Here is a 25,450-nt window from a genome sequence, read left to right as displayed (position 1 = left end):
CAAAGGGCTTTTGTCATCCCCACTCTGAGCTCGGCTTTGGGGATCCTCCTGACCCTCCCTCCCCACCAGCCGACCTCAGGCCACCCCAGCTGGAGGCTGCTGTGGTAGTTTTCCACGCCTTCTGTTCTCTGCCTCATACACACGTCGCACAGATAGATCCAAAGTCTATATCTATATATACTTCTCACTCCCCCACCCCCGGACGGCGTGCGTCTCGTTTGCCAGGCTGTGGTCGTGCAGTCTGTCGCTCGTTAAGGCACTGTCTCAGATTTGCATGTTTAATATTTTATCCAGGAAGCGCTCCTGGCTGGGGCCCTGGGAGGTGGTGTGAAGCCGACAGAATGTCAGGCCCCGGAACGATGGCTCACGGGTGGTGGCGGTGGGACGAGTGTCTGGGGGACTGGAGAATGGTGACGCCAGTTCCTGGCTGCTTGTCTGGCTTCGGCGTGGGGGTGGGGTGGGGAGAACATCTCAGAGATCAGCACCCCAGGCCTGTGCAGGGAGCCTCCCTTCCTCCGGGCACTCAGCCGGTGGAAGGGTGAACTCCGATGTGAACTTGCTCTTTTAGCTTCAACAGCTCCTCCAGGTCATTTCAGTGTCTGGGGATTTTCCAGCAGGAAGCAGCCCTTTGGTTCCATGGAGAAGTGTCAAGTTGCCCCTGAGCCAGGGCAAACCATGGAGGCGGACAGAGTGGGTGGGAGGAGATAGGGGGGAGAGCATTGAGTGTGGCCAGTGCTGTGCGACCTTCGGGTGTCATTGAGCTCTCTGGGCTCCTGTGAGTGACAGGGGAGGACCGTCAGCATCTTCACTCCCACCCGGGCATGTCGGAGACCTGAGTTAGTGGAAGGCAGTACAGGGTGTTGAGGGCGATCTCTTCTGTTCCCAGATATTTGTAAAGACCTGAGCGGGCAGGAGGGGGAGAGGCAGGGGAAGATGAGGCTGTACCCCAAGGGCAGATGGAAAGATCTGAAGATGGAAGGCGGGGGGAGGGGAGCACAGACAGACACAGGCCTTTCATTCTGACCCTTGGGAAGCATGAAATGCCTGATTGTGCCTGTGTCCAGAGGCTCAGTGGGGCCTGGAGGTTGGGAGGAGAAGGGAGAGCCTGCTCCATCCCCCAAGACCCTTGGGAACAAGATCCCCACACATTCTGCTATAGTCTGGCAAGGCTCCTACAGAAAGGCCTTCTTAGAGAGGGCAGGATGGGGCCTGGCCCCAGACCCTGCTCACCATCCCCCTCCTCTGCCCGGGGCCCTGGAGGTTTATCAGTGCAGGGCTTAGCCCTGGTTGGCGGTAGGGGCCAGGAAGGGGTGTGTGGGGGAGGGTGTGTGTGATTAGCTCTCAGCCTGCCACTGGGACACCCTCCTGCCCCAGAGCTGCCCGCCCCACAGCTGTTCCCGTTGCTCCTCCCCCAGGTACCAAGTTGGGAAGTTCTTCCTGGTGTCTTGCCTCAGTTCTTTCTGCTGCCACTTCAGTGCAAAGACTCTCTGTTCTGCCACCTTCGAGGATTAGGGCCCCTCATGTCCTGGGGTTTGCTGCTACCGCCACCCAGGAAGAGGCATCGTGGTTTGATATGGAAGCTTGGAAGCCTGGTCTGCTTCTCTGGTCCATTGCTCTGCCCACACACATAGAGGGCTTGGCCTCTCTGTCAAGTGATACCCTCCTGTCTGCATCCCCACCATCCACCCGAGAGAAGGAGCTGGAGAGGAGGCTTCCAGGGCCTCCAAACAACCACAACGGACTCCACCAAGCCGCGACCAAAGCACAGACAGAGTACATGCTGGCGAGTGCTCTGCTCTTCATAATGCTCCCCATCTAGGTCAGTGGTTTGCAAAAGCCTTTACACTTGGGACTTTTTGTCCAAAGTGTATCATGCAGAAACAGAGAGAAACAAAGCCAGGAAAAGTCCAGCTGCTGTGATGGAACCGCTGGTGGGGAGCTGGTGAGGCCTGCCTGCTCTATACCTCCTGCCTCCTGGAAGCCTCTCCTGCCCCTCCCGCCACCCCCTAGGGGCTCCTGAGAGGCCTCCCGCAGGACTCCCAGTGCTTGGCAGGGCACAGCTAGAAAAACACTGATCTGCAAAATCTCATTTTTTAACTCTTGGAAGCTGCCAATCAAAAGGAATGGGGGCCGGCAGAGATAGGAGTGTGACAGTCCCACAGGTACAACTCGATGGCAAGGAAAGAAGAGGCAGAATGATGCTAAAAAGCAGACATGCAAACCTGAAGGGCTCAAGGCTGAGTTTGGGGGTGACCTTGAATGCTCCTCAAGAAACTCTGGGGGCTGGACTGAATAACAGCACCTGCTCAGAGTGGGGGCCTGGGGTGTTAAGGGAGGGTCATGTTTGGTGGAAAGGAATGAGATGCGAAATTTAAGACTGCCCTCTGCAATGGTTCAAGTACAAAAACATGGAACAAGCTGCGTCCTTGAAGGTGAACTCTAAGCTCACTGAATACGTCGACTCACCCAAGGAGCGCAAGACTTCAGCGTTTTGAGCAGTGGTTCTCAGCTGGTGGGATGGTCTTGGTCACCCCCACCCCCACTCCAGGGGACATTTGGCGATGTCCGGAGACATTTTTGGTTGTCACAACTGGGAGGGGGCTGCTACTGGCATCTAATGGATAGAGAGTGACCAGGGATGCTGCTGAGCATCCTGGGAGGCACAGGAAAAATCCCTTCAACAAAGAAGCCCAGCCCCAAATGTCCATATGCTAAGTTGAGAAGCCTTGGTCTAGACACTAGATGATACCGAGGTCTTTGCTGTATCTGTTTATTTCCCCCACTAGAGTATGTTCCTGTAAGTTAGAAATAATGAGTCTTCTACTTGTCTACAGCATCTGCCTCTGCACCCAGTAGGCACTTTACAGGTATTTGTCAGATGAATGTATGAACAAACAACTCACCTGGACAGGGCGGGCAGCCCTCTCCTTCAGGTCCAGAGCCCAGTTTGCCTTGGAGGAGGTGCCTACTAATTCTCCAGTTTAGTTCATAGACCCTGCAAGGGATCCTGACCCTGGACAACTCTGGGAGAAAGCTGGGGAGGGCTCACCCAAAAGTGCTTGAGCTGTTGATTCAAAAAGAACAGATGCTCATTCGAACATGTAATTTACATACATTTGCATATCACTTTGAATATCATTTGCATGCTGCTCCTTTAAAGTCAAAAGGCACGGATCTCCTGCCCTGTCCTGTCTTTCCCGTTTCTACAGAGGCCTCCTCACTTTCTTTGCACACTCTCTGGGGAACACCCACCTGTAGGGCTCACATTTGCTTAGGTTCCCCGGGGCCCAGCACAAAAAACTTAGGAAATTTGCAATGCGAGATGCCAAAAAAAAAAAAAAAAAAAAAAAAAGGCAGACCCCTTGCGTTCTGCCCAAACCTTATGGTCAAGGTTGTGGCCTTTGGTATCCTACGTGCTTGAGTCTCTATCTGGCCTCTGCCATTTCACAAACTGTGTGATCTTGAGCAAGTTATTTAACCTCTCTGCCCCTCAGTCCCTTCATCTGTGTAACGGGGGCAATAATATTCACCTCATAGACTTACGGTGACGATTCAACAGGAAAACCCATCGGAGTGCCAGGCATTTGGTAGACACTCCAGAGCTGGCAACTGCTGTGCTTGCTGTTAACGTCTGGTTTCTTTGAAGTCGCTGTCACCAGGGAGGAGCCGCTCTTCTGAACTTCTTGTTCTGCAGCCAGTCCCTTCTCTGGTCTCTCTTTCCTTCTTGTAACTCTCTCTTCTCTTGGCTTTGAGTTGCCACTGTCCGGATTTCCTCCCACCCTGCTGGCCTCTCCTTCGTCTGATTCCTTCTCCTCTGTCCTACCCCTAAAGTTTGGAGGGCCCCAGGGCTTGGTCCAGGACCCCTCAACTTTTCTCCTTGGGTGTCCCTGGCTTTACCCATGAGCCCCATGCCAGGGGCCCTCAATGATCTCTTCAGCCTGGAGACTAATAGTCAACATCTACCTGATACCTCTACTCCCGATGTCTAAAAGACACTTCAAGAGCCACATCGTGATTCCTCGTCCTTTTCCTCTCCCAGGCTTCCCTACTTTCAGTCAACGGTGCTGTCCTCTGCCCAGTTGCTCAAGCCCCAAACCCAGAATAAGCCTTTGATTTCTCTCTCTCTCACCCCCTGTGTTAGTTAGTTATGTATTGCTGTGTAAGAGATGACTTTCCAAAACATAGAGGCTTAAAATAATAAGCATTTATTATCTCACACAACATATGCTTTTTTTGGGTCAGGAATCCGGAAGTGACTTAGCAGGGCTTCCGAGTCTCTCGTGAGGCTGCAGTCAAGATGCCAGTGAGCGTGTAGACATTTAGAAGGCTTGCCTGGGCTGGAGGATCTGCTTCCAGAGGGGCTCATTCACATGCCTGTTAAGTTAGTGCTGACGGTTGGCAGGAAACCTACGTTCCTTGTCATGTGGACGTTATAGCGCTCTTGAGTGTCCTTATAACATGGCAGCTGGTTTCCTCTGGAGTAAGTGATCTGAGAGAGAGAGAGAGAGAGAGAGCGAGCAAAGAGGAAGCCACAATGTCTTTTCAGATCTTGTGTCCAAAGTCATACACTGTTAATTCTGCTGTAGTCTGTTTGTTAGAATGAGTCACTGAGGCCAGCCTGCATTCGCCGGGGAGGAGAATGAAGTTCCATCTCGTGGAGGGAGGCATCGCAAAGAATTTGTGGATGTCTTTTAAAACCACTGTCTAGGGGTGCCTGGGTGGCTCAGTCATTAAACATCTGCCTTCGGCTCAGGTCATGATCCCAAGGTCCTGGGATCGAGCCCCACATTGGGCTCCCTGCTCTGCGGGAAGCCCGTTTCTCCCTCTCCCACTCCCCCTGCTTGTGTTCCCTCTCTGGCTGTCTCTCTGTGTGCCAAATAAATAAAATTTAAAAAAATAAATAAATAAAAATTAAAAAAAAATAAAACCACTGTCTAAATATGTCTCGAATTATCTACTTCTCTTCATCTCCACAGCCCCCCATCCCAGGCCTACTCATGCTCATCGCTCACCTCTGCTGTGGCAATGGCCTCCTGACGGACGGACATTCTTGCTTCCGGTCCATCTACAGTCCCTTCTCCGCGAAGCAGCCAAGAGAGCAGTGGGGCAATGTAAGTCAGATGTGGGGGCTTCTTGTGAACGGTGATGAACTGTACCCCCTTTCCCTTTTAAAGGCTCACTCAAATGGTAGTGAAGAAAGAGGGAAGACATAAATCCACAAGGACAGAGAAAATGATATCTCAGCAGATAGAGGATTTCAGCAAAGTCGTGGATGCTTTCAAGAGGGTTGAGGAAGAGTCACAGATGTAGCGACCAGAACAGAGGGAGACAGAAGATGAGAGGGGAAAGGGGCTCTGGAGGCCCCAGCCTGCACAGAGGGGCAGAGGTGGAAGAACCATTGACCCCCTCCACCGCTGCCCTGCACAGAAAGGCAGAAACAAGGTTCCCACGTTCAGACAGAATACCAGAAGTTTGTTATCTGGAGAAATGGAAGGCTAGAGAAAAATTCCCTATACTAACATTTGGAGCATTCCCGGTGAAATGGCTGGCTCTTTGCCCAATCACTAAAAAGCAAAATCACCAGTAAAAAAAAAACCTCACTCGTGCCCATGGAACGTCCAGTTTGATTTTTAGTGCTCTTCCCTTAAATACACATCGCTGAACAAGGATCATCTGACAAATGAAGAAAACTCCTGTGTCAGTTCGGGTCCTCGGGGAAACAGACACCAAATAGAGTTAGAAGTGCGTGGGATTTACCGAGATTTACTGAGATTTACGGGGCACAATGCTTGTGGAGAGCACAGAGAAGAGGGAGCAGAAGTCAACGGGGAAAGTTTTCAGACTGCGATGCAGGACTGGCATGCGAGAAAGAGAGGGAAGGAAGGAGGACTGGGGAGAGAGAGAGTTTCAGCCCGTGGTGCAGCAGAGCTCCAGAGCAAAGACAGCCCACTAGAGGAGCCCGCTGGGCAGAACCACCTCAGTGCTTTTACCCCCATCATGCTCAGCAATTGGCTGGAGTTGCCTGAGGGCAGTGTGTCCTCAGTTCAAATGCTGCAGTTCATCCACAAGTTGTCCCAGCCAAAGTTTGTCAGTTGACGGCACTCCTCATGGCAAATGCTCTCTTGGAGTGAGAGCTTGGTGGTGCATTTCCATCCCTGCTCCGCTCCCACCATGAAAGAGAAAGACAAAATGAAAAAAAGAAAAAGGAAAGCTAAGAAAAGAGAAAAACAAAACCAACCAACCAACCAATTTAGGGGCGCCTGGCTGGCTCAGTGAGAAGTGCATGTGACTCTTGATCTTGGGGTTGTGAGTTCAAGCCCCACGTTGGGTGTAGAGATTATTTAAGTAAGTTTAAAAAAATTCTTTAAAAAAAACAAAACCCCAAACCAATTTAAACACACACTTCCCGATAATTAATATCTTGTAGTAATTATTTAAAAAAAAGAATATAATGCAGTGAAAAAAGGGAGCCATAGAGAATACAAAAAGTTTCTTGGAAATTAAATATACAGTAGAGGGTTGGAAAGGTAAAACAAAAATAGTCATTCAGGGAGTAGCACAAAAAGAGAAAGAGATGAAATTTGTTGAGCACCTATTATATGTTGCTCTAGTGTCTGATGAAAAGCTGCAGACAAAATTCACAAAGCCTTTGCTCCTAAGGGTCTCCCAAAAAGAGAAATATGTGGGTGGACCAGTCCGGTAGGCACAACCTTTGACTAAAAGGAGTTCCAGAAAGAGAAAACAGCAACGAAGAGGACAGAAAATTGACAAAAAATTAATACAAGAAACTTTTACAGGATTGAGGAGGATGCATCTCCAAAATAAATGATCTGAACTTCTACTTTGGCCCAAGATGGAGTAACAGGGAATGGGTTTACCCTCCCACCTGAAACAACTGAAAAACCAGACAAAACAGGAGACAGTGGGGTTCGGACTTTGGAAATCAGGCAGCAGAGGACGGTGATCCCTGAGAGAAGAGAAGTATAGCTGGAAGTTCTACAGTTGTCCCCACCTACTGCCTGGAATGAGTTTCCAGGCCACAGCAAAAGGAGCGATAACTGGGGCAGAGCCTGGTGGTCTACCGGAGTTTTAGGAAATTTATACAGTTGTGGCAACCAAGATGGTAGACTTAAACCCAACCACATCAATAATCATGATCAATATACATTGTCTAGACAACCCAATTAAAAGGCAGATAAAAAAGGATGACCCAACTATATGCTGTCTACAGGAAACCCACTTTATTTTTTATTTATATTTTTTAATTTAAATTCAATTAGCCAACATATAGTACATACTTAGTTTCAGATGTAGTGTTCACTAATTTATCAGTTGCGTATAACACCCAGTGCTCATCGAATCACGTGCCCTCCTTAATGCCCGTCATCCAGTTAGTTACCCCATCCCCCCACCCACCTGGAAACCCACTTTAAAAACGAAGACACAAGTAGGTGAAAAGTAAAAAATACACCATGCTAACACTAATCAAAATGGTGCTGGAGTGGCTATATTAATATAGGGTATGCCATACAGACACTAATTGAAAAGTCTATATTAAGGGGCGCCTGGGTAGTTCAGTGGGTTAATCGTCCGCCTTCGGCTCAGGTCATGATCTCAGGGTCCTGGGATTGAATCCCCTGCAGCATCCGGGCTCCCTGCTCAGCGGGGAGCCTGCTCCTCCCCTCCCTCTGCCCCTCCCTCCCACTTGTGCTCTCTCTCAATTAAATAAAATCTTTAAAACAATAAGAATAATCTATAATAATATTGGACAAAATCTGTGATAGAGCAAAGATTGTAACCAAACAATGAAGAAGGCCATTTCCTAATAAGAAGGTCATTTCCACAAGAGGACACAATTCTAAAGGCCTATTCATCTAGCAACAAAGCTTCAAAATAGGGGCACCTGGGTGGCTCAGTCGTTAAGCGTCTGCCTTCGGCTCAGGTCATGATCTCGGGGTCCTGGGATCAAGCCCCACATCGGGCTCCTTTCTCAGAGGGAAGCCTGCTTCTCCCTCTCCCACTCCCCCTGCTTGTGTTCCTGCTTTCACTGTGTCTCTCTCTGTCAAATAAATAAATAAAACCTTAAAAAAAAAAAAAGCTTCAAAATACATAAACCTGATAGAACTCTAAGGAGAAATAGACATTTTCTCAAGTATAGTCAGAAATTTTAATGCCCCCCCCATAACTGTTAAAACAAATAGAAAATCAGTAAGAATATAGAAGATTTCACCAATACTGTTAACTAATTTAGAATTCATATTTGTATCATATATATTTTTCCACATATGCTGGTATATTGTGTGTGAAAAACAATGATTATATCTTCCTTTTTAATTCTTGTAGAATTTTATAGCACAGCGTTGCAGAGGGCAATAGAGACATCCTTGTCTTGTTTCCTATCTCAGAGGAATGCTTCTGATATTTTGGCATTTATCAGATTAAGGAAATTTTCTTCTCACTTCGCTAAGAGTTTTCTTTTTTAAAAAAATCATGTTGAATTTTTTCAAATTCTTCTGCCTCTATTGAGATAATCATATGGGTTTTGCATGTTATTTTGGTAAGGAGATGAACAACATTGGTTTCTAATATTAAATCAAACTTGCATTCCTAGAATAAACCCAATTGGTAGTTATGTATTATTCTTTTTATATATTACTGTATTAGGTTTGCTGATAGGTTGTTTAGATTTTTTCCCATTTCTGCTCGTGAGAAAGGCTGACCTATAATTTTCTTTTCTTTGTAATATCTTTATGACATTTCAAAGTCAAGGTTACAGTGGCCTCATAAGTGAATTGGGAAGTTCTTTTCTTTCTAATCATGGAAGAGTTTGTTGTAAGTTTTATATCTCTTCCTTAAACATTTAGAAGAATTCGCTGGCGAAGCCATCTGGGCCTGGAGCTTAATTTGTGACTAGGCTTTCAATTACTGATTAAATTTTCTTGATGGCTATGGGACTAGTCAGATTTTTTATTTATTTTTGTTTCAGTTTTTATAAGCTGTGCTTTTTAAAGAATATTCCCACTTCTAAATTTACAAATTTGGTACCATATAGTAATTAATAACATTTTACTATTACCTTTTTTTAAAAAAAGATTTTATTTATTTATTTGAGAGAGAGACAGAGAGAGCACAAGCAGGGGGAAGGGGCAGAGGGAGAGGGAGAAGCAGGCTCCTCGCTGAGCAGGGAGCCCCACGTGGTGCTCCATCCCAGGACCCCGAGACCATGACCGAGCCAAAGACAGACACTTAACCAACTGAGCCACCTAGGCGCCCCCTTACTACTACCTTTTAAAAACTTTTATTTTAAAAAATTAAAAAAAAAAGATTTTATTTAGGGGCATCTGGGTGGCTCAGTTGGTTAAGGGACTGCCTTAGGCTCGGGTCGTGATCCCAGGGTCCTAGGGTCGAGTTCCCATTGGGCTCCCTGCTCTTCTGGGAGCCTGCTTCTACCTCTCCCACTCCCCCTGCTTGTGCTCTCTCTCTGTCAAATAAATAAATAAAATCTTTAAATATTTATTTGACAGAGAGAGAGAGAGCGAGCACAAGTGTGGGGGAGCGGCAGGCAGAGGGAGAAGCAGGCTCCCTGCTGAGCAAGGAGCCCGATGGGGACTCCATCTCAAGACCCTGGGATCATGACCCGATCCGAAGGCAGACGCTTAACCGACTGAGCCACCCAGGTGTCCCTAAAAACTTTTTTTTTTCTCTCTCTTTTTTTAAAGATTTTATTTATTTATTTGATAGAGAGATAGAGAGAGAGAGCACAAGTAGGCAGAGTGGCAGGGAGAAGCAGGCTCTCTGCTGAGCAGGGAGCCGGACGTGGGGCTCGATCCCAGGACCCCAGGATCATGACCTGAGCCGAAGGCAGCCGCTTAACCGACTGAGCCACCCAGGAGCCCCTCCCTAAAAACTTTTAAATGGAGGTATAACACGCACACAGTAAAGTGGACACATCTTACAGTAATTGAATCAGTAATTGATGTTTTTTTCCACAGGTATGTGGTGTAACCAATCCCATATCCAGATACTGACCATTTCAAATCCCAGAAGAAGCATCCTCCAGAGGCTCCTCTTCACATGTAGCCATGTTTCTGATTTTTATTACCATAGATTTGTCTCTTTTTGGGGAGCCTACTATTGAACTTCATATGAATGGAATTATATGTCCATATTCTTTTTTTTTTTTTTTTTTTAGTAATCTCTATACCCAGCGTGGGGCTCGAACCCACAACCCCGAGATCAAGAGTCGCTCGCTCTTCCGACTGAACCAGGCAGGTGCCCCTGGTCCATATTCTTTTGTGTCTGTTTCTTTCACTCAACATTACGTCTGTGAGATGCACCCACACTGTTGTAGTAACAGTATTTCATTCATTTTCTTTTTTTTTTTTTTAAAGATTTGTTTGTTTGTTTTTTAACAGCGAGAGAGGGAACACAAGCAGGGAGAATGGGAGAGGGAGAAGCAGGCTTCCCGCCAAGCAGGGAGCCCGATGTGCGACTCGATCCCAGGACCCTGGGTTCATGACCTGAGCCGAAGGCAGACGCTTAACGACTGAGCCACCCAGGCACCCTATTTCATTCATTTTCATGCATAGAATGCCACCATATAACTCTAACACAATTTAGCTGTTCCACTATTGATGGATATCTGGTTTGTTCCCATTTTGGGCTGTTCTGTTTTGTTTTGTTTTGTTTTGTTTTTTGCTGAAAATAAGCATTCATATTTCTTGTCTATGTACCTAGGAGTTGAGTTGCTAGATCATAAGATAGGCTGTCTTTCCTGCATAGAAGCTGTCGAAGAGTTTTCCAGAGTGATTACACCAATTTACACCCCATCATAAATTTTCAGTTTTTAAAATGTTATCCATACTTAGAGATGTGCCCTGGTATCTCACTGTGGTTATAATTTGCATTTTCCTGATGCCTAGCAATTCGAGCACTTTTTCATATGTGTATTCATTTGTATTCACCCATTTGTAATTGCTGGATATTTGGATATCCTTTTTTGGGAAGTGGTTTCCAGTGTTTGGTGTATTTTTAAAAACTTGGATTGTGTGATTTTTTTATTAATTAGTAGGCGTATTTTTATTATTCTTTGTTTTGCTTATTAAACTTCCTTTTTTTATTAAGTTTTTAAATTTTTTTTTTAAATTTTATTTATTTATTTGACAGAGAGAGACACAGCGAGAGAGGGAACACAAGCAGGGAGAGTGGAAGAGAGAGAAGCAGGCTTCCTACCGAGCAGGGAGCCCGATGCGGGGCTCGATCCCACGACCCTGGGATCATGACCTGAGCCAAAGGCAGACGCTTAACGACTGATCCACCCAGGCGCCCCAAGTTTTTAAATTTTAATTCCAGTTAGCACACAGTGTTATATTAGTTTCAGGTGTACGATATTGTGATTCAACACTTTCATACATCACCTGGCGCACATCGTGACAAGTGCACTCCTTACTCTCCATTACCCATTTAACCCAAGCCCCCGACCACCTCCCCTCTGGTAACCATCAGTTTGTTCTCTATAGTTAAGAGTCTGTTTCTTGGTTTGCCTCTCTTTTTTCCCCCCATGTTCATTTGTTTCTTAAATTCCACATATGGGGGTGCCTGGGTGGCTCAGTCGTTAAGCGTCTGCCTTCAGCTCAGGTCATGATCCCAGGGTCCTGGGATGGAGCCCCGCATCAGGCTCCCTGCTCAGCGGGAAGCCTGCTTCTCCCTCTCACACTCCCCCTGCCTGTGTTCCCTCTCTCTGTCTCTCTGTCAAAATAAATAAATAAAATCTTTAAAAAAAAATTCCACATATGAGTGACATCATATGGTATTGGTCTTTCTCTGACTGACTTATTTCACTTAGCATAATACTTTTCTTGCTCCATCCACGTCATTGCAAATAGCAAGATTTCATTCTTTTTTATGGCCTAATAATATTCCATTGTGTGTGTGTATCACATCTTCTTTATCAACTTTCTTTATAGTGCCTTTTGATGAACAGAGTTTTCTAATTTTAATAAGTCAAATACATTAATCCTTTATGTTTAGCAGTTATTATGTCCTGATTAAGACATCTTTGTCTACTCCAAGGCCATGAAAATATCCATGATTTTTTTTTCTATAAGCTTTATTGCTTTTATTTTTCCCACTTAAGTCTATGATCCATCTCAAATGACTTTTGGGAGTATGTTTGAGACAGGAGCCAAGATTCCCTTTTTTCTATGTGGCTATCCAATTACTCTAGCACCATTTATTGAAAAGCACCATCATTTCTCCACTGATTTGTAGTTCGATCTTTGTTGTAAATTAGGTGATGATATATGTATAAGTCTGTTTCTTTTTTTTTTTTTTTAAGATTTTATTTATTTATGTGACAGAGGGAGAGAGAGAGACAGCAAGAGAGGGAACACAAGCAAGGGGAGTGGAAGAAACAGGCTTCCCACTGAGCAGGGAGCCTGATGCGGGCCTCAATCCTAGGACCCTGGGATCATGACCCGAGCCGAACAACTGAGCCACCCAGGCGCCCCTAAGTCTGTTTCTGTTTAATTACTAATGAACATGTTTTCCAAAGTGGTTGTACTATTTTACCTGTAGGAATGTTCTTGTTGCCCACATGTTGCCAGTGTGTAATATTTTCAAACTTCGATTGTAGTCATTCTGTTGTGCATTCTGTTGTGGTTTTAATTTGAATTTCACTGGTGACTGATGATGTTGAACATCTTTTCATTTGCTTATTTCCTTTTTTTGGTAAAGATTTTATTTTATTTTTTTAAGTAATCTCTACACCCAACGTGGGGCTCGAACCCACAGCCCTGAGATCAAGAGTCGCATGCTCTACTGACTAAGCCAGCCAGGTGCCCCTCATTTACTTATTTCTATTCCATTCCATTTGCTTATTTCCATTCCAATATCTTTTGTCTCTTCAAGTCTTCTGCCTATTAAAAAATTGGATTGTTTGTCTTTCTATTATTGGATTATAGAAGTTATTCACTTATTCTGTGTATAGGTTCTGTATCAGGTGTAGTTTACTTTTTCATCTTGTAAGGGTATTATTTGATGTGCAGAAATTTGTAATATTAATTAAGTCCACTTTATCACTTTTTTCTTGTATGGCTAGTACTTTTTTGTCCTAATATATTTTTGCCTACCCCAAGGCTGCAAGGATATTTGTGCCTAATATAGGGGGAAAGCACTCGATATTGCAATATTAAATATGATGTAAACTAAAAGTTTTTGATTTTTAAGAGAGAGAGAGAGATGGGGGAAGGGGCAGAGGGAGAGTGAGAGAATCTTAAGCAGGCTCCATGCCCAGTATGGAGGCCAGTGTGGGACTGGATCTCATGACCCTGAAATCATGACCTGAGCTGAAATCAAGAGTCAGAGGCTTAACTGAGCTATCCAGGCATCCCAACTGTAAAGTTTTTTTTGAGAGATCCTTTATCAAATTCCCTTTTATTCTAGTTTTCTCATGAATGGGTATTCAATTTTATCAAAAGCTTTTTCTGTATCTATTAAAATGGTCATATAGTTTGTCTACTTAATTTTGTTAATGTGGGTAGTTACATTGGTTGATTTTGGAACATTAAATCAACCTTCATTGCTGGACAAAACTGCATCTGGTCTTTACTATGAATTGCCTTTTAAAAAATTACTAAATTTGATTTGGCATTTTTGTGTTGGATTTTGCATCTATGTTTATGAGAGATATTGGCTGTAATTCTCCTTTCTTGTAATATCCTTGCCAGGTTTTGGTATCAAGGTTAGTCAAGTCTCATAAAATGAGTTGGAAAATGTTCTTTTTTCCCCCTCTATTTGTTGAATTTGTGTAAAATGGTATTATTTCTTCTTTAAATGTTTGGAAGAATTCCCCAGTGAAGCCATCTGGGTCTGGAGTTTTCTTTGTAGAAGATTTTAAATTAAAGATTCAATTTCTTTTAACAGATACATAGGCCTATTGTGATCTCAAAAATCAGAATATTTTTATGACATTTTTGGGTGTTCCTGTGACATTTTTCGTGAGTTGTGCTTTTAAAGGAATTTCTCACATTACCTAAATCTTCAAATGTTGACATGAAGTTGTTTGTAATACCCTCTTATTATCTTTTTAACATCTATAGGATCTGTAGTAATGCTTCCATTTGTATTCCTAATAGTAGTTATATGTTTTCTCTCTCTCTCTCATCTTTCTTGCTACATTTTTTTAAATCAATTTTAGTGGTCTTTCCAAAGAACCAATTTTTGGCTTTGTAGATTTTATTGAACATTTGTTTTCCATTTCTTTGGTCCTCATCTTCTCAGTTGTGTGCTTTTCTCTAGTGATACTCAGAAGCCAGGACGCAGGCACACTGAAAGCAGAATTGGATTAATTAATTTTTTAAAAGATATTATTTATTTATTTGAGAGGTAGAGAGAAAGAGCATGAGCAGGGGGAGGAGCAGAGGGAGAGGGAGAAGTAGACTCCCCGCTGAGCAGGGAGCCCAATGCGGGCTGGATCCCAGGACCCTGAGATCAGGACCTGAGCTGAAGGCAGATGCTTAACTGACTGAGCCACCCAGGCACCCCTGGATTAATTAATTTTTAAGATAATTAAAAAAAAAATAATGATGCCTTGGGTGCCTGGGTGGCTCAGTCGGTTAAGCGTCTGTCTGTCTTTGGCTCAAGTCATGATCCCAAGGTCCTGGGATCGAGCCCCTCATCTGGGTCCCTGCTCAGCGGGGAGTCTACTTCTCCCTTTCCCTCTGCTCCTGCCCCTGCTCATGCTCTTTCTCTCTACATCTCAAATAAATAAGGAAAATCTTAAAAAAATAATGATGCCTCTCCCTACCAGAAAAGCAAGGGTTTTATTTGTTTTATTTAATGCTATGCCCCCAGCCTAGAACAGTCAGAAAAGGTACTTAATAAATATTTGTTGATTGAATGATTCAATGCTCTTTGGAAAAATTCAAATCATAAAGCTCATGTGTAGGGTTAAAATTGCATTTCCTTGGCCTCCATTGCCACTCCCTTAGGGATTAAGACTGCTAATAGTGTGTGTGTGTGTATGTGTCCTTCCAGACCTTTTTATATGCATAGACACATATTTTAAAATTAAAAACAGAATAGGAGCACCTGGCAGGTTCAGTCAGTAGAGCATATGACTCTTGATCTCAGGGTCATGAGTTCAAGCCCCACATTGGGTGTGGAGCCTACTTAAAATTAAAAAAAAAATTAAAAACAGAATAACATTTATATATAGTTTTCTGAAAATTTTTTCCCCTGAACAACAGTTGAGTAAATATTTTTAAGGATAGATTAAATATTAGAATTGCTCTGGTTTGCAAGGGACAGAAATAAAACTCAAATTGGCTTTGGTGAAAAAAGAAGGCAGGACAGCTTTATTGGCTCACATAACTAAATTCCTAGGGGCAGCTCACCTTAGGCACAGCTAGGTCCAGGTGCCCAGACTTTGTCTTCATAAATCTTTCAGCAGTACATGGCTTTGATTTCCTTTGTTTTGGTTTTATTCTCAGATAAGCTGTTCCGTATGAAGTCAAGATGGTCATAGAAGGGGAGCCTGGGTGGCTCAGTTGTTAAGTGTCTGCCTTCAGCTCAGGTCATGGTCCCAGGGTCCTGGTCCCAGGGTCCAGGGATCGAGCCCCACATCGGGCTCCCTGCTCTGCGGGAAGCCTGCTTCTCCCTCTCCTACTCCCCCTGCTTGTGTTCCCTCTCTGGCTGTGTCTCTCTCTGTCAAAGAAATAAATAAAATCTTAAAAAAAAAAAAAGGTGGCCATAGAAATTCCAGACACACTCCATTGCTCTTCTTTTCTGAGAGATTAGAAAAGTCATAGTGTGGTCTCTAATTTGACCCTCATTTAGATCACACACCCTGCCCTAAACCAGTCAATTTGCTTGAGGGAGGATGGAATACACTGACTGGTCAAGCCTAGGTCATATGCCTCATCCAGGAACTGGGAGGCGGGCCAGCCCCATCAAACCACATGCCATAGAGTAGGCGAGGAGTGGTTCTCCAGGGGATATGGGCTGGGGGAGGATGGTTGCTAGAAGAAAGGATAATGGATAATGGATAATGGGGATAGTAATTAACCTCATCTATGTCTTAAATGTTGCAAATACTCCCCATCTAGCATTCAGTTTTTAACTTTGTGGTGCTTCTTACTATAACCAAATCTGTTACTGTTTTTCTTTGTGGTTTATGACTTCCATGTCTTATAAAAAGTCCTTCCCATCCCTAAATTATAAAGAGCGTTCTTGTCTATTTCTTTCAAGTGTTTTCTTTTTTCTTTTCTTTTCTTTTCTTTTCCTTTCCTTTCTTTCTTTAAGTAAACTCTACACAAAATATGGGGCTTGAATTCACAACCCTGAGATCAAGAGTCTCATGCTCCACCAACTTAGCCAGCCAGGTGCCCCTTTCTTTCATGTATTTTATAGTTTAACTCTTTATACTTAGATATTTAATCCATCTGGAATTCATTTTTATATATGGATTTAACTTAAGTATTTCTTTTCCATAGATAGCCACTTGTTCCAGCACTGTGTCCCTTCCTTGCTGTTTTTATCATGTGCTAAATTCCTCTGTGGTGGGAGGTGGAGACCGATATCTTAGAAAGTAAAACTGAATGAGAGCGTGAGGGGGAGAAAGGGATCCAGGGTGACCACTCTTTCTATTTGAGTGATTTGGCAGAACTGTGAAGTAGGAAGAGGAGCAGGAATAGAGATAGGGAGCTTGGAGAGGGAGGAAATGTGGTTAGGTCAATCTAGGGCATGTTGACTTTGAGGTGCTCATGGACATCAAGGACATATTTAATAGAGATATATGATAAAGGTTTACAATTATAATATTCACTATATGAAAAAGGGTTTTGATACTGCTTCTGGACTATTTGTTCTATTGATCTGTTAGCTTATTGATTTACTTGATCATTTTACAAATGTTTGTGAAGTACCTACTATGCGTGAAGACAAATCCTATTCTTACTATAATACCTACTATTTTATGGTACATTTGGATTAGTGGTAATGCAAGCAATTCCCACTCAGCCCATTTTCCTTACCTTTTTTTTTTCTCTTGGTACTCATTTACCCTTCCAGATGAATTTTAGAATTATCTTTTCTAGTTTCAGTTAAGGAATTCTATTGGAATTTCAAACTCAAGTTGCATTGGATTTATAGAGTAATTTTGAGAAAACTAACAGACTTACCAAAGTATTCTTCCATTGTGAGAAAATGACATATATCTCTCCATTTACTCGTCTTCTAGTTTGTCCCTGGTAAAATTTATTCCTATATATTTCATAGATGTAATTGCTGTTATGAATAAAATCATTTTTTAAACATTTTAAAATTGGTTTTTGTTGGTAAAAAAGAAAACTATTGATTTTTCTATATTTTTCTTTTAACTGGCCATTTTACTGAACTTGCTGATAAGATTTATAAGGCTTCAGTGGACTCTTTGACTTTTCTTTTTTTTTTTTTTTTTTTTTTTAAGATTTATTTATTTCTTTGACAGAGACACAGCGAGAGAGGGAACACAAGCAGGGGGAGTGGGAGAGGGAGAAGCAGGCTTCCCGCCGAGCAGGGAGCCCGATGCGGGGCTCGATCCCAGGACCCTGGGATCATGACCTGAGCCGAAGGCAGACGCTTAACGACTGAGCCACCCAGGCGCCCCACTCTTTGACTTTTCTAAGTAGATAATAATATAATCTGCATGTAGAGATGATTTTGCTTTTTCCCAATATCTATACCTCATTTCTTTTTTTTTTTTTTTTTGGATTAACTCTTTTGTTTTATCTGATTATTGCTTCTTTTTATTTACCCTTTTATAGCTCTATTGAAGAATAATTGACAATACAATAAACTACGCATATTTAAAAGGTACTGTTTAAGTTTTCACATATGAGTACACCTGTGAAATCATCACTAAGTCAAGATAATGAACATACCCATATCACCCCCAAAAGTTTCCCTGTGTCCCTTTTTAATCTGTTACTCCCACCCCTCTCCACCCCCTCCCCTCATCTCTAGACAACCACTGATGTGTTTATCTGTCACTATAGATTAGTTAGTTTGCATTTTCTAGATTTGATATCTCTATGGAATCAAACAGTGTAAATATACTCTTTTTTGTCTGTCTCCTTTGACTTAGCATAATCACTTTGGGATTCATCTATGTTATTATGTGTATCAGTTGTTCATTGCTTTTTATTGTTAGGTAATATTCCTTTGTATGAACATGTTCTTTTTTTTAAAAGATTTTATTTATTCACTTTAGAGATAGATGGAAAGAGAGAGCGAGAGAGAGAGAGAGAGCATGAGCAGGGGGAGGAGCAGAGGGACAGGGGGCAAGCAGACTCTGTGCTGAGCAAGGAGCCCCACATGGGGCTCTATCCCAGGACCCTGCGATCGTGACCTGAGCTGAAACCAAGAGTCGGACGCTTAACCGACTGAACCATCCAGGCACCCCATGTATGAACATGTTCTAATTTGTTTATTCATTCACTTAAAAAAAAATAAAACTTATTTATTTATTTTTTAGTAATCTCTACACCCAACATAGGGCCCCAACTCATGACCCCAAGATCAAGAGTCACATGTTCTGACTGAGCCAGCCCGGTGCCCTTATTCATTCATTTTTTTGATGGACATTTGGGTTTCCATCTCTTGGCTATTACAAATAAATCTTGCGACATACAAATCTTTGTATGATTATACGCTTTCATATCTCTTGGGTAAATAGTTTGTGGAGTACAATAGCTGGTCATAGGGTAATGTCTGTTTAACATTTTAAGATCTTGGCAAACTGATTTCCAAAGTGGTTGTACCATTTTACCTTTCCCTGGCAGTGTAGGAGAGCTCCACTTGCTCCACAGTCTCACCAACACTTAGTATTGTCATCAAAGAAAAAAATTTTTAGCTATTCTAATAGTGATACCTCATTGTAGTTTTTTTTTTTTTTTAAGATTTTATTTATTTGACAGAGAGAGACACAGCGAGAGAGGAAACACAAGCAGGGGGAGTGGGAGAGGGAGAAGCAGGCTCCCCGCCAAGCAGGGAGCTCGATGCGGGGCTCGATCCCAGGACCCTGGGATCATGACCCGAGCCGAAGGCAGACGCCTAACGACTGAGCCACCCGGGTGCCCCTCTCATTGTAGTTTTAAGTTGCATTTCCCTAATGACTGATAATGAGCATCTTCCTGTATGCTTGTTTACCATGTGTAAATCTCCTTGTTGAAGTGTCTATTCAAAGCTTTCGCCCATTTAAAATATTGGGTTGTGTGTTTTCTTATTGAGTTTTTTTTTTTTTTAAGATTTTTTAAAATTTATTTGACAGAGAGAGACACAAGGAGAGAGGGAACACAAGCAGGGGGAGTGGGAGAGGGAGAAGCAGGCTTCCCACGGAGCAGGGAGCCCAGTGCGGGGCCTGATCCCAGGACCCTGGGATCATGACCTGAGCCGAAGGCAGACACCCAAAAACTGAGCCACCCAGGCGCCCCTCAATTTTTTTTTATTTTATGGTGTTCTTATCTAAGAAATTTTTGCCTAACCCAAGATCTCTAAGATTTTCTCCTATGTTTTCTTCTAGAAGTTTTATACTTTCAGGCTTATGTTTAGGTCTAGGATCCACTATGTGTTAATTTTTGTATACAGTGTGAGTTATTTTATTTTGAACATAGACATTCATTTACTCCAGGATATTTGTTGAAAGGACTATCTTTATCCCACTAGACTGCCTTTGCATCTTTGTTGAAAATCAATTGCCCATATATGCGTGGGTCTATTTATAGACCTTCTATTCTCTTCCCCTTTGTCTATTTGTCTATCTTGATGCCAACAAGATACTTACTACCTTGATTACTGTAGCTTTCTAATAATCTTGAAATTAAGTAGTGTAAGTTCTTCAACTTGTTTTTTCTTCCACAAATGAAGCAACCCATCATTTGTTCTAATGCTTCTTGTTGGCAGTCACCATCTGTCCAGAAATTCTGTCCAGACCTCTGTCCCTGAGGTGTCAGTTTGTGGCCCCCATCTTGGTTCTTGTCTGTAACTTTCCTCCAGGGCTTGGAGGACCCTGTGTGGCACATTCTTGGAGCCTTGACTGAAGTGGCTAGGCATGACGCTGTTTCTCTGATGTCTCCCATAGATCCTGGTCATGGAGCCAACCTGGTACAGCCCGAGAGATACAGGCACTGCTCTGTGGAAGTGGCTCATCTGTAGAACCAGTTCTCATCGCAGAGAACAAGCTCTTTATGCTCGGGCAGCTTGACTGTGTTCACCCATTTAGGAAACTTCAGCTCCCCAAGCTTTTTGAGGAAGGCTGCCTGAGCTCTGATGAACCCCTGCTGGTTCACATTTTTTTACAGTAACTCCAGCCATGGGTGGCCTCAGCGCTGCCAGCCAGGGGAAAGTGCCCTTCAACTCCCCCCACCTTCTTTTTCAAAGTTGTTTTGGCTATCCTAAATCCATTGTATTTCCCTAAGAATTTTAGAATCAACTTTTCAATTTCTATAAAAAAAGGCTGCTGGGTATTTGACTGGGATTGTGTTGAATTTATACATCAGTTTGGGAAGAACTGACATCTTGACAAGTATTGAGTCTTCTGATCCATGAGCATAGTATAGCTTCTCATTTACTGAGGTCTCTGAGCAAAGTTTTATAGTTTCTAGTGTGTAGGTCTTGAATATTCTTTATCAGTCTTTTCCCTAAGTACTTAATATTTTCTGATGCTACTGTACATGATCTTTTTTTTAAAATTTCTATTTCCAGTTGTTCATTGCTAGTATATAGAAATACAATTGATTTTGGGGCACCTGGGTGGCTCAGTTGTTAAGTGTCTGCCTTTGGCTCGGGTCATGATCCCAGGGTCCTGGGATCAAGGCCTGTGTTGGGCTCCCTGTTCAGCGGAGAGCCTGCTTCTCCCTTTCCCACTCCCCCTGCTTGTGTTCTCTCTCTCTCTGTCAAATAAATAAATAAAATCTTAAAAAAAAAGAAATACAATTGATTTTATATGTTGATCTTATACTTAAAATCTTGCTAAACACACATATTAGTTCCAACAGCTATGTTTTAGATTCCACCAGATTTTCCACATGGAAATTCATGCCATCTTGGAAACAGTTTTACTTCTTCGTTTCAATTCTGGATGCCCTTTGACTGTTGCCTTAGAACACTGGCCAGAACCTCAGCACAATGTTGAACAGGGATGATGAGAGTGACATGCTTGCCTTGTTCCTGACATTAGCAGGAAATCTAGGGTTCTTTTATGGAAGATTCACACTTTTAGTGACTTCCTCTATGGGATCATGGATTCCTCTTCTCTGTTGGGTTTTGCCATTAGTATAGCCTAATCTGCTTTAAAACTCTAGTATATTTTTTCTCTGTCATTTTTTTTTAAAGATTTCATTTATTTATTTGACACAGAGAGAGAGGGAGCACGAGCAGGAACACATGCAGGGGGAGTGGGAGAGGGAGAAGCAGGCTTCCCGCTAAGCAGAGAGCCCGATGTGGGGCTCGATCCCAGGACCCTGGGATCATGACCTGAGCCAAAGGCAGATGCTTAACGACTGAGCCACCCAGGCGCCCCTTCTCTGTCATTTTAAAAGGATTTTTGAGTGGTAAACATATGTGCTAAGGTAGCCTTCTTTTTTTTTTTTTTAAGATTTTATTTATTTATTTGAGGGAGAGAGAGCAGAGCAAGAGAAAGCACAAGGAAGGGAGGGGCAAAAGGAGAGCGAGTAGCAGGCTTGATTTGGGGGTTCGATGATGTGGGGCTTGATGCAGGGCACGACGTGGGGCTGGATCCCAGGACCCTGAGATCATGACCTGAGCCGAAGGCGGACGCTTAACCAACTGAGCCACCCAGGCACCCCTTAAGATAGCCTTCTTGCATCAGAGGTCCAGGGTTAGGGTTTTGCCAGGCAAGTGTAACCACAAAAGACAGAAGGTAAGAAGTTAAAATGATCTGATAAAGCAGAGACTCTGGGCTGAAAAAGGGAAGAGAATGAAGACACAAGGGGGCTGACAGGTGGGAAAAACATCTCAGGGTCAGTTGACTGGGGATTGAAGAACAGTTGTTCTGATTGAGGAACAGTTTAACAAAGGGAGCAGAAGACAAGTTTGGAAAGGATGATGCGAGCCCTTAGGGGTGGTGACGGTGTCCAAGATGGGCACAAGGATTCAGGCAGAGGAGAATGAGAGTTGACATGTGAAGGTTGTAGAATGGAGGGAGACGCTGGGAGTTTCAGAGTTGCCCAGTGTGCACTAGGAATTGGGATGCCAAAAGGCCTCAACAAGTGAGAGGCAGTGTTGGGAGGTCAGTGGACAGCACTCATGAAGGGGGGGAGGGCGGCACAAGTGGATGGAGCAGGGGCTTTTGCAAAAAAGTGGCAGAGTGATGTTCTGGAAGCAGCAATGGGGAGCTAGGAAGGACCTGACCCCATCTCCTGACATGTTGGCACTGCCCCAAGGAGGGGTGACAAAAGCAGCAATGACCCAGGAGAGGTGCAAGAAAGAGTCTCTTCCCTCAATTCCTCTGCGTCTGGTTACACTTGGGGCTGGCGGTCCAGCCCTGGCTTACAGCCCAGCAACTGTAGGTAGAGAAGAGGAGGGGCTCTGGATTCCTTGGACAAGTTACTTGGCTTTTCTGAGCCTCAGTTTTATCAACTCTAAAATGGGATTTTATACACACAGAGGAAGGGAGGCTAGGCAGCTGTCAGTTGGCAACTGAACAAGAAGGGCGGGCTGTAGGTCCTGGGAAGAGAGGGAACAGGAAGCGAAGTGTGTGCCCATCCCCACTGGCAGGCGGCAGGGGTGGGGGGGGCTGGGTGGGGGAAGGCGCTGCGCTGCTGTCAGGGGAGAGGGAACAGGGCTGCTCACCTGCGAGGGGGGCCTCTCTGTGAGGCAGCTCCCCTCTGGGTTCTTCTCGTTTTCTAGATCCAGGTGCAGAGAGCACCAGAACCCAAGCTCCTACAACCCGTAGGTAGGACTTAAGTGGGTGCGACTGTGGAGCGCTTTCTCTGTTACTCTAGCCTATTCTCCTCCTAACCCTCGGCTCAGTATCCACTTCGGGAGCAGGGGCTGGTTTCTGTTACCTGTTGCCTCCCAAAGGCTGGAAGAGGCTGGCTGTTCCTAGTAGGTGCTCAGCAAATATTTATTGAAGGTTGAATGAGTGTTGGCTACTGTGCCAAGTGGCTTTTATCTGTGCATTCTCTCGCTAATCCTCCTCCCCAGGGCCCGCTTTACAGATGAGGAAACCGGAGAAGAAAGAAACTAAGTGCTAGGGAGGAATAAGGCAGAGTGATTAGGTGGGAGGAGGTATCTGGATCTGAATCCCACCTCTGTCACTAATTAGCTTTGTGTCCTTGGCAAGTCACTTAACTTCTCTGAGGCTCCGTTTGCTCATCTGAGTGTGGCTTTCTCGCGGGGTTGCTGTGGGGCCCTGGAGGCCTGGTCCAGGCTGGAGACTGAGAGAGGGGTGAGGGTTAAGCCTGAGTTATTTCTTTGGGAAGGAGCCTTGGCTCTTATCTGGGAGGTGGTGAGAGAAGAAGGGGATGGGCTTTGGGGACAGACTGACCTGGATTCTTACCCCACTTATAAGCTGTGGGACCTTAGGGAAGGGACTTATACTTCCCTTTGCTTCTTGACTCCTGAAACCCCAGCTTCAGTTTCCACACTGATAAAAAGGTGGAAAGCATACCTACTCTTGGCTTGTTGTAAGGGTTAAGTGAGGCAGTGTTGCAAAGTGCCCATAGTAGGTGCTTAGTAAACACAGTGTCCGGGTGTCTCCTCTACCAGCCTTTCCAGGAGAATCGCTTGATATGTAATCCCCACCCCGACCTTGGCCCCTTTGAGCTAGCAGATCTCTAACTTCTGCAAGGAATTCATTTCTCACATGGGTCTCCTCTCTCCCAATCAGGAGCCGTGCCCCTGCCAGCAAACCCAAGAATGACTTGGTCAAGGTGGCTAGTGGCTCAGAGAGAACTCTCACTCCTTTGTTCCCTGCACCTCTGCCCCTCCCACCGTGACTCCTCCCTGCCCACAGTTGCATGTCTTTTCTGAATCCTGTTAACGTAAAAGCCTCCATGGGCAACTGCAGGTGTACCCGAAGCTTCCTCGCTGGGCATTCACCATAACAGCTCCTTCTCCAGGGCCACCCCACCCCTACCCAGTCTCTCTTGCTGCACCTCCCTGGTCAGTCCTCTCCCCCCAAGCTACAGTGGCTGCAGAACACCCCAAGCACACCCCTTGGCCGGGGACACCCTCTGCATCTTCTCCTTCTTCTTCTTCTTTTCCTTCTTCTTCTTCTTCTTCTTTTAACATTTTATTCATTTATTTGAGATAGAGAGAGAGAGAGAGAGAGAGAGCGAGTGCACAAGCTGGGGGGAGGGGCAGAGGGAGAGGGAGAAGCAGGCTCCCCACTGAGCAAGGAGCCCAATGCAGGCCTTGATCCCAGGACTCTGGGATCATGACCTGAGCTGAAGGCAGATGCTTAATGACTGAGCCACCCAGGCGCCCCAACCCTCCGCATCTTCACCCAGCAAAGTTTTGCTCCCCTTTCAAGGCCCAACTCAAGCATCAGTCACCTCTCCCCTAAAGATTTCCCAGTCCCCTTTCCCTGCAGGACTCATGGCTCCCTCCTCAGTGCTCCACCCCCAGGCTAGCCAGGCACACGGGCTCACAGGGCAGCTGGATAGTGTCCACAGATCGCACAGCTGTTCAGCTTCTGCTGCTGTGGGAAGGGCGCAGATATGGCTGGTCTTTCGTCCCGCCCTGTCCCGGCTGCTGGACAGGTGCGCAGTGCCCTTCGGGGTCCCCTGTGCATGTTCGCAGCCCCGTCTGGGCTCTGAGCCCCACAGGTAGCAGGTGTACCCCTCATCCAGCACGGAGGTTCTGGCTCCGCCCCACTTGGCTGTATGCAAAGCCATAGTACAGATGGGGATGTCGAAAATATCTGTGACATATTCCAAACTGGCCTACTTTCCTATCACGAGAGAGTCTGGGACCGAGACGGGCGAGGACACGTGAGATGGGAGTTTGGGACCTGTTCCCACCTCTGTCTTCCTCTCTCAGCTCGGTTGTTAGACAGGAGAGGGATTTGCAGCCTCGCCCAGCAGTCCCCACCCTGCCCTGCAACTGCGTGGTTGGGGTGTTGGTGGGGAGGGTGGCATGCAGGAGTGAGGGTGCAAAGGGCCTGGGGAATTTGGTGGAGGAATCAAGGCCAGAGACTGGGGCCTATCTTGGGAAGCTTCCAGCCCCAGGAAGGCAGTGGGAGGCCATGTCATTGGACTTGGGGGCGGAAAGCTTGGGTTCAAGTCCTGGTTCACCTGTGAAGCCTTGGGCAAGTGTCTTAGCCTCTCTGGGCTTTGGTTTTCTCATCAGCAAAGTGGGCTCCTCATCACGCTTGCTTGCCCTCCTTGGAGGCTTGATTACAGGATGGCTGTGAAGGGACCCTGCCGTACTAATCCAGTTCCCACGC

General features: G+C 44.9%; 1 long non-coding RNA gene and 1 pseudogene across 2 annotated transcripts in view; both read right to left on the bottom strand.

The window, feature by feature from the left end:
- Positions 1 to 264: 264 nt before the first annotated feature.
- LOC118535299 (uncharacterized) overlaps positions 265 to 25,450 on the bottom strand; it is a 39,716-nt gene continuing 14,530 nt past the window's right edge. The window contains exons 2-5 of one of the 2 annotated variants that reach the window (XR_013445062.1): positions 3,531 to 4,489; positions 2,904 to 3,064; positions 2,467 to 2,614; positions 265 to 900 (exon numbers count right to left, since the gene is read on the bottom strand). This is a non-coding gene — a long non-coding RNA (uncharacterized LOC118535299). Of the gene's footprint in view, positions 901 to 2,466; positions 2,615 to 2,903; positions 3,065 to 3,530; positions 4,490 to 5,012; positions 5,404 to 25,450 lie in introns of those variants that run through there. The other variant, XR_004917118.2, reaches the window with a different exon arrangement.
- Positions 19,922 to 20,330, bottom strand: LOC118535288 (small ribosomal subunit protein eS19 pseudogene; annotated as a pseudogene).

The sequence above is a fragment of the Halichoerus grypus genome, chromosome 2 (genome assembly GCF_964656455.1).
Source record: "Halichoerus grypus chromosome 2, mHalGry1.hap1.1, whole genome shotgun sequence".
Taxonomy (NCBI): Eukaryota; Metazoa; Chordata; class Mammalia; order Carnivora; family Phocidae; genus Halichoerus; species Halichoerus grypus.
Note: the sequence above shows the minus strand (reverse complement) of the source record. Positions and strands in the feature narration are given on the sequence as shown.